Here is a 13,891-nt window from a genome sequence, read left to right on the forward strand (position 1 = left end):
TAATAACATCTGGATATTACAAATCTAAAGAAACAAAATAATGCTAATACTTACTAGCACTGTTACAATTTTAGAGCGTTAGTAAACACACAAAACAATACAGAACAGCAAGACAACGTAGCCTTGCCGCTTGACTTATTGCTGCTCCCGCCAACGCACCTCACTAGTGTGAGAGGAGGAATGCATTTGGAGCTCTCAAATAGCTTCGGTGGAGAGTTATTATACCACTTCTCCACAACAAATTTCCGTGAATTGTGGAGTAAACTGAGTGCTATAACTCAAAAAAATTGTGTGAATTCCCAAGGGACCAAACTGCTGAGGTCATAGATCCCTGGACTTACTACACTACACTACTGGCCATTAAAATTGCTACACCAAGAAGAAATGCAGATAAAGGGGTATTCATTGGACAAATATATTATACTAGAACTGACATGTGATTACATTTTCACGCCATTTGGGTGTGTAGATCCTGAGAAATCAGTACCGAGAACAACCACCTCTGGCCCTAATAACGGCCTTGATACTCCTGGGCATTGAGTCAAACAGAGCTTGGATGGCGTGTACAGGTACAGCTGCACATGCAGCTTCAACACGATACCACAGTTCATCAAGAGTAGTGGCTGGCGTATTGTGACGAGACAGTTGCTCGGCCACCATTGACCAGAAGTTTTCAATTGGTGAGAGATCTGGAGAATGTGCTGGCCAGTGCAGCCGTCGAACATTTTCTGTATACAGAAAGGCCCGTACAGAACCTGCAACATGCGGTCGTGCATTATCCTGCTGAAATGTAGGGTTTCGCAGGGATCGAATGAAGGGTAGAGCCACAGGTCGTAACACATCTGAAATGTAACGCACCCTGTTCAAAGTTCCGTCAATGCGAACAAGAGGTGACCGAGACGTGTAACCAATGGCACCCCAAACCATCACGCCGGGAGATACGTCAGTATGGAGATGACGAATACACGCTTCCAATGTGCGTTCACCACGATGTCGCCAAACACGGATGCGACCATCATGCTGCTGTAAACAGAACCTGGATTCATCTGAAAAAATAACGTTTTGCCATTCGTGCACCCAGGTTCGTCGTTGAGTACACCATCGCAGGCGCTCCTGTCTGTGATGCAGCGTCAAGGGTAACCGCAGCCATGGTCTCCGAGCTCATAGTCCACGTTGCTGCAAACGTCGTCGAACTATTCGTGCTGATGGTTGTTATCTTGCAAACGTCCCCATCTGTTGACTCAGGCATCGTGACGTGGCTGCACGATCCGTTACAGCCATGTGGATAAGATGCCTGTCATTTCGACTGCTAGTGATACGAGGCCGTTGGGATCCAGCACGGCGTTCCGTATTACCCTCCTGAATCCACCGATTCCATATTCTGCTAACAGTCATTGGATCTCGACCAACGCGAGCAGCAATGTCGCGATACGAAAAACCACAAACGCGATAGGCTACAATCCGACCTTTATCAAAGTCGGAAATGTGATGGTACGCATTTCTCCTCCTTACACGAGGCATCACAACGTTTCACCAGGCAACGCTGGTCAAATGCTGTTTGTGTATGAGAAATCGGTTGGCAACTTTCCTCATGTCAGCATGTTGTAGGTGTCGCCACCGGCGCCAACCTTGTGTGAATGCTCTGAAAAGCTAATCATTTGCATATCAGAGCATCTTCTTCCTGTCGGTTAAATTTCGCGTCTGTAGAACGTCATCTTCGTGGTGTAGCAATTTTAATGGCCAGTAGCGTAACTTATGGTAAGAACAACACAAACACACACACACACACACACACACACACACACACACGTCCGAGGGAGGACTCGAACCTCCGGCGGGAGGCGATAACTCAACAACTAAAACTTTCTTACTCAGACCACTTTGGTTCTCAGGGGCTGTTACAACAGGCAAGATCTATATAGGTGAGTTCAGATCATGCTCCCATGGTGCTTTGCGCTGATAACCATGTTAGAACTTTGACTATAGCAGGCAGTGTTTGTTTATAGTTTTCGTCAGTGAGTAAATTTCTGGTTTCTAAATGGGATGCTGGGCTGCACTGAACGGCAAAAGAGATCAGGCTATTTAGGTTTCCTACAGAAAAGAGTCGGAGAGCAAAATGGTTACAAAACTGGAGGCGAGAGGAATGGAAACCAAATATACATTCCAAGTTGTGTGAGCTAAGTAATTAATCTGGTAAAGCATTTACAGCAGTTGTTTATGCTCGATTTTGAGGACTCAAGGTGACTAAAGCTAACAGAAGGGAGCTGCTAGACTGGAATGAAAATCCTGTAGAATTCAACATTCCAAGTCCACCGTGCACTTCTAATCGGAAACATCCAAAAGCAAGGACAGTGACCGATGCAGACATTACTGAGGTGAGCTATTCATCTGCATTTTCGAGTTTTATACATCTATGTTTGCAATAGGGAAGATGATGCTTATTCAGTTCTATTGTGATATGTGTAAACTACTAACAACTGCAGTCTATTGTTAGTTCATTAGCATAAGGCATCGTTAGTTTGTGGTTGTACCAAATTAACGAGTAGCGAAGCAAGCACTGATTAAAATTTTAGACACTCATTAATTTGTATACATTCCTAGTGCTCAAAGGTTATTTCAGTCGTAAGAAGATGTTTAACAGTACGAGGTGCAGAACCACCGAGATTTTATGGTATTCCTAAAGTTCACAGGATGGGTAAGGATGAGCGTCTAGAGGACTTGTCTGTTGTTGTGGTCTTCAGTCCTGAGACTGGTTTGATGCAGCTCTCCATGGTACTCTAAACTGTGCAAGCTTCTTCATCTCCAAGTACCTACTGTAACCTACATCCTTCTGAATCTGTTTAGTGTACTCATCCCTTGGTCTCCCTCTACGATTTTTACCCTCCACGCTGCCCTCCAATACTAATTTGGTGATCCCTTGATGCTTCAGAACATGTCCTACCAACCGATCCCTCCTAGTCAAGTTGTGCCACAAACTTCTCTTCTCCCCAATTCTATTCAATACCTCATTAGTTATGTGATCTACCCATCTAACTTCAGCATTCTTCTGTAGCACCACATTTCGAAAGCTTCTATTCTCTTCTTGTCCAAACTAGTTATCGTCCATGTTTCACTTCCATACATGGCTACGCTCCATACAAATACTTTCAGAAACGACTTCCTGACAAATCTATACTCTGTGTTAACAAATTTCTCTTCTTCAGAAACGCTTTCCTTCCCATTTTCAGTCTACATTTTATATCCTCTCTACTTCGACCATCATCAGTTATTTTGCTCCCCAAATAGCAAACCTCCTTCACCACTTCAAGTGTCTCATTTCCTAATCTAATTCCCTCAGCATCACCTGACTTAATTCGACTACATTCCATTATCCTCGTTTTGGTTTTGTTGATGTTCATCTTATATCCTCCTTTAAAGACACTATCCATTCCGTTCAACTGCTCTTCCAAGTCCTTTGCTGTCTGACAGAATTACAATTTCATCGGCAAACCTCAGTTTTTATTTCTCCATGGATTTTAATTCCTACTCCAAATTTTTCTTTTGTTTCCTTTACTGCTTGCTCAATATACAGATTGAATAATACTGGGGAAAGGCTACAACCCTGTCTCACTCCCTTCCCAACCACTGCTTCCCTTTCATGTCCCTTATACTCGAATAACTGCCATCTGGTTTCTGTACAAATTGTAAATAGCCTTTCGTTCCTTGTATTTTACCCCTGCCACCTTCAGAATTTGAAAGAGTATTCCAGTCAACATTGTCAAAAGCTTTCTCGAAGTCTACAAATGCTAGAAACGTAGGTTTTCCTTTTCTTAATGTAGCTTCTAAGATACGTCGTAGGGTCAGTATTGCCTCACGTGTTCCAATATTTCTACGGAATCCAAACTGATTTTCCCCAAGGTCGGCTTCTACTACTTTTTCCATTCGTCTCTAAAGAATTCGTGTTAGTATTTTGCAGCTGCAGCATACAAGTGGTTCTCTTTTCTCCAAAGGTCTCTCTAATTTTCCTGTAAGCAGTATCTATCTTACCCCTAGTGAGATAAGCCTCTACATCCTTACATTTGTTTATTTATTTAAATGTCAAGTTCCGTAGGACCAAATCGAGGACCAAATCTCCAAGGTCATGGAACGTGTCAGTACATGAACTTACAACATAAAAAGTAATAACAGATAAAAATAAATGTTCATGAACCTGAAAGAAAATCAGTCCATAAGTTTAAGCAAACGCTATCAGCAATACAATGAGAATCATCTTAATTTTTCAAGGAACTGCTCGACAGAATAGGAGTGACCCATGAGGAAACACTTCAGTTTCGATTTGAGAGCGCGTGGATTACTGCTAGGATTTTTTAATTCGAGTGGCAGCTTATTGAAAATGGATGCAGCAGTATACTGCACACCTTTTTGCAAAGGGTTAAGGAAGTCCGATCCAAATGGAGGTTGATTTCTGCCGAGTATTAACCGAGTGAAAGCTGCTAATTGTTGGAAATAAACTAATATTGGTAACAAGAAACGACAATAAGGAATATACATATTGGGAAGAGTTACCCCAAAACATACCATACGACATAAGTGAATGAAAATAAGCAAAGTAGACTAATTTACGTGTCGAAATATCACTCACTTTCGATACCGTTCGAATAGTGAAAATGGCAGTATTAAGTCTTAACGAGATCCTGAACGTGGGCTTTCCACGACAGCTTACTATCTATCTGAACACCTAGGAATTTGAACTGTTCAGTTTCACTAATCATATGCCAGTTCTGTGAGATTAAAACGTCAGGTTTTGTTGAATTGTGTGTTAGGAACTGTAAAAACTGAGTCTTACTGTGATTTAACGTTAGTTTATTTTCTACAAGCCATGAACTGAGGTCATGTACTGCTCTACTTGAAACCGAGTCAATGTTGCACAACATCCTTTACTATCAAGTTAGTGTCATCAGCAAACAGAAATATTTTAGAGTTACCCATAATACTAGAGGGCATATGTATATAAATAAGGAACAGGAGCGGTCCCAACACTGACCCCTGGGGCACCCCCCACTTGACAGTACCCCACTCAGATCCCACATCACAGCCGTTATCAACATTGTGAATAATGACCTTTTGCTGCCTGTTGCTGAAGTAAGAGGTGAACCAGTTGTGAGCTACTCCCCTTATTCCATAATGGCCCAACTTCTGGAGCAATATTGTGTGATCAACACAGTCAAATGCCTTTGTTAAATCAAAAAATACGCCAAGCGTTCGAAACTGTTTGTTTAGCCCATCCAGTACCTCACAGAGAAAAGAGAATATAGCATTTTCAGTTGTCAAACGACTTCTAAAGCCGAAGTGTACATTTGATAGAAAATCGTGTGATATAAAATGATCAAGTAATCTTACATACACAGCCTTTTCGATAACTTTTGCAAACACTGATATCATAGAAATAGGTCCAAAATTATCTACATTATCCCTTTCTCCCTTTTTATAAAGCGGCTTTACTACTGAGTAATCGCTCAGGAAACTGACCATTCCTAAAGGAAAAATTACAAATATGGCTAAATACAGGGCTAACATGTGCAGCACAGTACTTTAATATTCTACTAGACACTCCATAACCATGAGAGTCCTTAGTCTTCAGTGATTTGATTATTGTCTCAGTCTCCCTCTTGTATTTCAGACGTCAATCTCGGAAAGGCATTTGCTAAGAAATATGATTTCCTGTAGATACTAAATTTTTATTTAATTCACCAGCAATGCTCAGAAAATGGTTGTTAAATACTGTACATATATCTGATTTATCAGTAACAGAAATATTACTGCAAACTGACTTTATATCGTCAACCTTGTGCTGTTCACCAGACACTTCCTTCACAACTGACCATATGGCTTTAATTTGTCCTGTGAATTAGCTATTCTATTTGCATACCACATACTTTTGCCTTGCTAATAACATTTTAAGCACCTTACAATACTGTTTGTTATGGGCTACTGTAGCTTGATTGTGACTACTAACATTTTGATATAATTCCCGCTTTGTTCTACATGATATCCTTATCCCACTAATCAGCCAACCGGGCTGTCCATTACTGCTAGTACCCGGTTTAGAATGTTCTAATGGAAAGCAACTCTCAAGGAGCATGAGAAATGTGTTATGGAAAGCATTGTATTTATCATCTATATTATCGGCACTATAAATATCTTGCCACTCTTGTTGCTTGACAAGTTTTGAAAAACTCTATTGCTGTTGGATTAACTTTCCTACGTAGTTTGTAATTAAATACGACATTGGTTAGAGTACAAAAACCTTTTAGTGTTAAAATTTGTGCATCATGGTCTGAAAGGCCATTCACCCTTTTACTAACAGAATGCCCATCTAGTAATGAAGAATGAATAAAAATATTGTCTATGACTGTGCTACTGTTCCCCTGCACCTTAGTTGGAAAAAACAGTTTGCATCAGATCATATGAATTTAGGAGATCTACCAACATCCTTTTTCTTGCACAATCATGTGCAAAATTAATATTGAAGTCACCACATAGAACGACTTTCTGGTACTTCCTACAAAGTGAATCAAGAACCCTCTCTAGCTTAAGCAAAAATGCTCTTAAGTCTGAGTTAGGGGACCTATAAACAACAGCAATTAGAAGTTTAGTTTCACTAAATTCAACTAATGCTGCACAACTTTCAAATATCTGTTCAGTGCAGTGTCGTGATACGCCTATGGACTCAAATGAAATACTGTTTTTTACGTACAGAGCCACTCCCCCACCCCGCAAGGAACTCCTTGAGAAACAGCCAGCTAATCTATAGCCTGGTAAAGGAAGCCTCTGAATTATCAAATTAAGTGGTGCTCTGATATACCAATAATTTCAGAGTTAACATCTATTAGCAGTTCACTAACTTTAATACCTCTTATACACTCCTGTAAACTGAAATAAGAACACCGTGAATTCATTGTCCCAGGAAGGGGAAACTTTATTGACACATTCCTGGGGTCAGATACATCACATGATCACACTGACAGAACCACAGGCACATAGACACAGGCAACAGAGCATGCACAATGTCGGCACTAGTACAGTGTATATCCACCTTTCGCAGCAATGCAGGCTGCTATTCTCCCATGGAGACGATCGTAGAGATGCTGGATGTAGCCCTGTGGAACGGCTTGCCATGCCATTTCCACCTGGCGCCTCAGTTGGACCAGCGTTCGTTCTGGACGTGCAGACCGCGTGAGACGACGCTTCATCCAGTCCCAAACATGCTCAATGGGGGACAGATCCGGAGATCTTGCTGGCCAGGGTAGTTGACTTACACCTTCTAGAGCACGTTGGGTGGCACGGGATACATGCGGACGTGCATTATCCTGTTGGAACAGCAAGTTCCCTTGCCGGTCTAGGAATGGTAGAACGATGGGTTCAAATGGTTCAAATGGCTCTGAGCACTATGGGACTCAACATCTTAGGTCATAAGTCCCCTAGAACTTAGAACTACTTAAACCTAACTAACCTAAGGACATCACACACATCCATGCCCGAGGCAGGATTCGAACCTGCGACCGTAGCAGTCCCGCGGTTCCGGACTGCAGCGCCTGAACCGCTAGACCACCGCGGCCGGCTAGAACGATGGGTTCGATGACGGTTTGGATGTACGGTGCACTATTCAGTGTCCCCTCGACGATCACCAGTGGTGTACGGCCAGTGTAGGAGATCGCTCCCCACACCATGATGCCGGGTGTTGGCCCTGTGTGCCTCGGTCGTATGCAGTCCTGATTGTGGCGCTCACCTGCACGGCGCCAAACACGCATACGACCATCATTGGCACCAAGGCAGAAGGGACTCTCATCGCTGAAGACGACACGTCTCCATTCGTCCCTCCATTCACGCCTGTCGCGACACCACTGGAGGCGGGCTGCACGATGTTGGGGCGTGAGCGGAAGACGGCCTAACGGTGTGCGGGACCGTAGCCCAGCTTCATGGAGACGGTTGCGAATGGTCCTCGCCGATACCCCAGGAGCAACAGTGTCCCTAATTTGCTGAGAAGTGGCGGTGCGGTCCCCTACGGCACTGCGTAGGATCCTACGGTCTTGGCGTGCATCCGTGCGTCGCTGCGGTCCGGTCCCAGGTCGACGGGCACGTGCACCTTCCGCCGACCACTGGCGACAACATCGATGTACTGTGGAGACCCCACGCCCCACGTGTTGAGCAATTCGGCGGTACGTCCACCCGGCCTCCCGCATGCCCACTATACGCCCTCGCTCAAAGTCCGTCAACTGCACATACGGTTCACGTCCACGCTGTCGCGGCATGCTACCAGTGTTAAAGACTGCGATGGAGCTCCGTATGCCACGGCAAACTGGCTGACACTGACGGCGGCGGTGCACAAATGCTGCGCAGCTAGCGCCATTCGACGGCCAACACCGCGGTTCCTGGTGTGTCCGCTGTGCCGTGCGTGTGATCATTGCTTGTACAGCCCTCTCGTAGTGTCCGGAGCAAGTATGGTGGGTCTGACACACCGGTGTCAATGTGTTCTTTTTTCCATTTCCAGGAGTGTATTTTGATGAAATATGCTAATTCCTTGTCTACTTGGAAACATTACATCCTCTGGAGGTGAGCCCTTAGTTAGAGGCACTTCCTTTAAGCAGGTATACCTATCAGCTGACTTCAGTCTAGAAAAGGTGCGGCTCTAACACCAACTACTATAGGAATTTTTCCACGAGTGATACCACGACCACCACCCACTACACTGTCACCTATAAGCTTAGCCAGCCTCCCCTTCCCATACCTATTGAGGTGCAGGCCATGCCTAGTGAAACCCCATCTAGATAGACCCAACTGGCCACCACTGAGATGTGATCCATGCCCTCCGCTATCAGTGCCCTCCCCAGCCCCACATTAACGCGCCTAACAGCCGCATTAAGGTGCTGACGCTGAAACAGCTGCACGAAATGCACATTAGTATCACCAGTTTGAGTAGCTATCTTAACCATGTCACCACTGACGACATATTCCCCGTCCCTATCGAGACTGTTCCCTGCTCCACCCACTATCACTACCTGATCATCTTTCGTAAAATTCTTACATAACTCCCCTATGCTTTCAGGCACCTGAGCCAACCCTGCACTAGGCTTCACACTGCTGGTGACCTGGTACTCACTCCCCAACAGTTCCTGCAACTGCTGGCCCACACATCTACCGTGGGAACTACCTAGCAGCAGAACCTTCTTTCTTCTAGACTTTGCAACTAACCTAGGCCTCCTAATTGCTAAGGACTGCTGCAAGTTACCTACATCTACGGCTACACGAGGCTCCTCTCCACTCAACTCGGACAGTTGGTCGTATCTATTGCATGTATGCAAAGTAAAACTGTCTGAGTACCTCCTCTTCCTAGCTACCTTCTTGCCACCTGCCAGTTCCCATTCCCCACCACCCTTCACCCTCCTCAACCTATCTAGTTCCTCCTCTGCGCATTGTAACTTCACCTTAAGGGCACAGATGTTATGCTCCTGCTCCTCTATTAACTTGTTTCTACTACAGATTCTACATTCCCAGGAGAGGATCTCCCTAAAATGACCACTGGCTTCCCCACTACATTCCCCCCAATAAAATATTTTGAACAAATCCCACACCGTAATCCACTACTCACAAACCTACGACAGAGCCCACACTTTTCATTCATAGTAAATTTTACAGTTACTGAAACAAAACAAAAAAAACTATACGTCTACGTTACCAAAGTTCAGTTACACCCGTAGAACTATTTAAGAACTAACAATAATGCTCTCGAAATTCTCTCCCTACTAAGAAAGCAGCTACTTGTATTAATACTACTACAACACAGCCGATACCAATACCAGCAAAACTTCACAAAATTATTAGCTACAACCAAAAAATTAAAACTACCACTGTAACACTAAGCGAAGTTAAAACACTATATGAAAATTTTACTGAAATATTTCACTAGAAAGAATAATAAACGTCAGTTGAAAACTAAAGCATGAAAATTACTAACGACTTCAACACACTGAAAACTCTCTAAAACACAGCCATCGAACGATTACAAAAGTTTATTAAGTCGTTATTTCGCCACAAACGGCAAGCAACACCGCTGAAATCTATTAAATTTAATAACTGTATTACAGAGCACAAATAAGTTAGTCAGCACTTAGCTTATAACCGCTACAGCTGCAGTGCACGCCGCAAAATGTAAACACACCACTGAGGCGCGAGGCTTACAAGGAGAGGCCGCCAATTGTGAAATTCAGATTCGATTCAGACTGCGCATAATAAAAGCTCATGGCCAGAGGTGTAATGTGGCAAAGCACCAAGATGCACTTCTCAGCAGTTGTCGAGAAAATCGACAGTTAAAATAATCCGTTGCGGTGAAATACTCTCTAAGACTAATAATTTTCTACAGCGTCGTGGCGCTGCGGTAAGCGCTCGGGTTCGTAATCCGAAGGTCGGCGGATCGAATATCGCGCCGTGCAACGATTTTTCTTTTTAGTATTTGTTTTATGTAATTCCAATGTGTGTATAAACACACACACACACACACACACACACACATATATATATATATATATATATATATATATATATATATATATATATATATATATATATATATATATAATTCCCGGCAATCAGTTGCAACAATTATGCATATAATAAGTTGTTGAAAGTCGTTTGTCGTGGAAAAACTGGCGGCTTCGAACATCATTAGGTTTTCCGCAAACAAAGTTGTATTTCACAAATGTTATTAATTGTCTTCATAATGTTAAGCACGTATAGTTAACGGAAGACGTAGAAACGATATTCCGAAAAGAATACGTATAGCGTAAGTCAAACGTTCGAATTAGAATAGAAACCCCACGAACACAAATTTGCTGTGGCAGGTATGAAATATAAACTCCGTTACTCGCTCGTTACACTTGAAGGACAGATGTTGAATGGGCCGAAACGAGCCGCCGCATAACAGCGTACTTGCCTGCTAACTTCGACAGAAGGTAGATGCGGTCCCTAGCGCAACTTATAACATCGTCGAAAATCAGTGCGGACGTGAGAGCTTTGGTACACCCTGTTAAACAAACGGAAAAATGGAGGCGGTACAATTGGAGAGCGATCCACCTTCACCTACAAGCATAAACAATTCATTAATAGTTTATATATATACATATATATATATATATATATATATATATATATATATATATATATATTTGAATTACAAAAAATTAATAATAAAAAAAATGTTGCATGGCACGAGACTCGATCCGGCGACCTTCGGATTACGAACCCGAGCGCTTACCGCTGCACCACGACGCTGTAGAACATTACAAACCGTAGAGAGTATTTCACCGCAACGGTTTCTTCTGACTCGATTTTCTCGACAACGGCTGAGAAGTGCATCTTGGTGCTTTGCCACATTACACCTCTGGCCATGAGCTTTTATTATGCGCAGTCTGAATCGAATCTGAATTTCACAATTGGCGGCCTCCCCTTGTTAGACGAACGACGAAAGCAGACTCACAAATAACAGACCACTCGATTCAATAACACAGGAAGAAAGACTGAGATTAATGAAAATCCACTAATAAGTTACTTTTACGGCAAATATTAAAACAAATAAACTATAAAATAAGTAAATGAAGTCTAAAATTTATAAAATATTAACGAGCTATTTCAACAGCAGTGCAGCACACGTGACGTCACACCAAAACTAGCCATGCCTGCTTAGCCAGTTTGCACTTCCTGTCGATCTCATTTTTGAGACGTTTGTATTCCTTTTTGCCTACTTCATTTACAGCATTTTTATATTTTCTCCTTTCACAAATTAAATTCAATATTTCTTCTGTTACCCAAGGATTTCTACTAGCTCTCGTCTTTTTACCTACTTGATCTGCTGCCTTCACTACTCCATCCCTCAGAGCTACCCATTCTTCTTCTACCGTATTTCTTTCCCCCATTCCTGTCAATTGTTCCCTTACGCTCTCTGTGAAACTCTGTACAACCTCTGGTTTAGTCAGTTTATCCAGGTCCCATCTCCTTAAATTCCCACCTTTTTGCAATTTCTTCAGTTTTAATCTACAGTTCATAGCCAATAGATTGTGGTCAGAGTCCACGTCTGCCCCTGGAAATGTCTTAGAATTTAAAACCTAGTTCGTAAATCTCTGTCTTACCATTATATAATCTATCTGATACCTTTTACTATCTCCAGGATTCTTCCATGTATACAACCTTTTTTTATGATTCTTGAACCAAGTGCTGCCTATGATTAAGTTATGCTCTGTGCAAAATTCTACCAGACGGCTACCTCTTTCATTTCTCCCCCCCAATCCATATTCACCCACTATGTTTCCTTCTCTCCCTTTTCCTACTCTCGAATTCCAGTCACCCATGACTATTAAATTTTCGTCTCCCTTCACTACCTGAATAATATCTTTTATCTCATCATACATTTCTTCAGTTTCTTCGTCATCTGCAGAGCTAGTTGGCATATAAACTTGTACTACTGTAGTAGACGTGGGCTTCGTGTCCATCTTGGCCACTATAATACGTTCACTATACTGTTTGTAGTAGCTTACCCGCACTCCTATTTTTTATTCATTATTAAACCTACTCCTGCATTACCCCTATTTGATTTTGTATTTATAACCCTGTATTCACCTGACCAGAAGTCTTGTTCCTCCTGCCACCGAACTTCACTAATTCCCACTATATCTAACTCTAACCTATCCATTTCCCTTTTTAAATTTTCTAACCTACCTGCCCGATTAAGGGATCTGACATTCCACGCTCCGATCCGTAGAACGCCAGTTTTCTTTCTTCTGATAACGACGTCCTCTTGAGTAGTCCCCGCCCGGAGATCCGAATGGGGTACTATTTTACCTCCGGAATATTTTACCCAAGAGGACGCCATCATCACTTAACCATATAGTAAATCTGCATGCCCTCGGGAAAAATTACGGCTGTAGTTTCCCCTTGCTTTCAGCCGTTCGCAGTACCAACACAGCAAGGCCGTTTTGGTTAGTGTTACTAGGCCAGCTCAGTCAATCATCCAGACTGTTGCCCCTGCAACTACTGAAAAGGCTGCTGCCCCTCTTCAGGAACCACGCGTTTGTCTGGCATCTCAACAGATACCCCTCCGTTGTGGTGGCACCTGCGGTACGGCTATCTGTATCGCTGAGGCACGCAAGCCTCCCCAACAACGACAAGGACTTGTCTATGTGACCTATAACGAGCACTATTGGTTCACCAACATATTTTTCTTCCAAATATTTAGCTTCCTTATTAAAACTATTGGTAGGAAAATGTAGTCACCACATTCGTAAGTCTAAGGATTTGATTCAGAGACTTAGCAATGGTAGGCTAAATAGTACGGATGTGCTTATTAGTTTTGACGTGGTATCATTATAAACCAAGGTACCTTTAAAGGACTCTTTATCTCTTATTGGCCAACATTTTGATAAGAACATTACGGCCTTATTTGAACATGTGCTTTTATCATCTTATTTTCAGTTTAATGGTGAATTTTATGAGCAGATTGATAGTATTGCTATGGGAAGCCTCCTCTGCCCTAATTTTTCATGGTTACACTTCGAGGACAAGGCACTGGACTCAGCAAATTTTAAACCAACGGTCTTCTGTAGGTACGTGGACGACATATTTGTGGTGTGGCTGCACAGGATGGATGAATTACATCGATTTCTTGGCCATTTGAATTCCATTCATGGTAGCATCCAATGTACTACGGAGACAGAAAAAGACGGCTGCCTCCCCTTTTTGGATGTTGTCGTTCGCCGTAAAGTTGATGGCACATTAGGACATGCCGTATATCGGAAACCATCACACACAAATCTATATCTTGATGCCAGTAGCTGCCATCATCCTTCACAGACCATAGGTGTCC

The sequence above is a fragment of the Schistocerca cancellata genome, chromosome 4, assembly GCF_023864275.1.
Source record: "Schistocerca cancellata isolate TAMUIC-IGC-003103 chromosome 4, iqSchCanc2.1, whole genome shotgun sequence".
Classification (NCBI taxonomy): domain Eukaryota; kingdom Metazoa; phylum Arthropoda; class Insecta; order Orthoptera; family Acrididae; genus Schistocerca; species Schistocerca cancellata.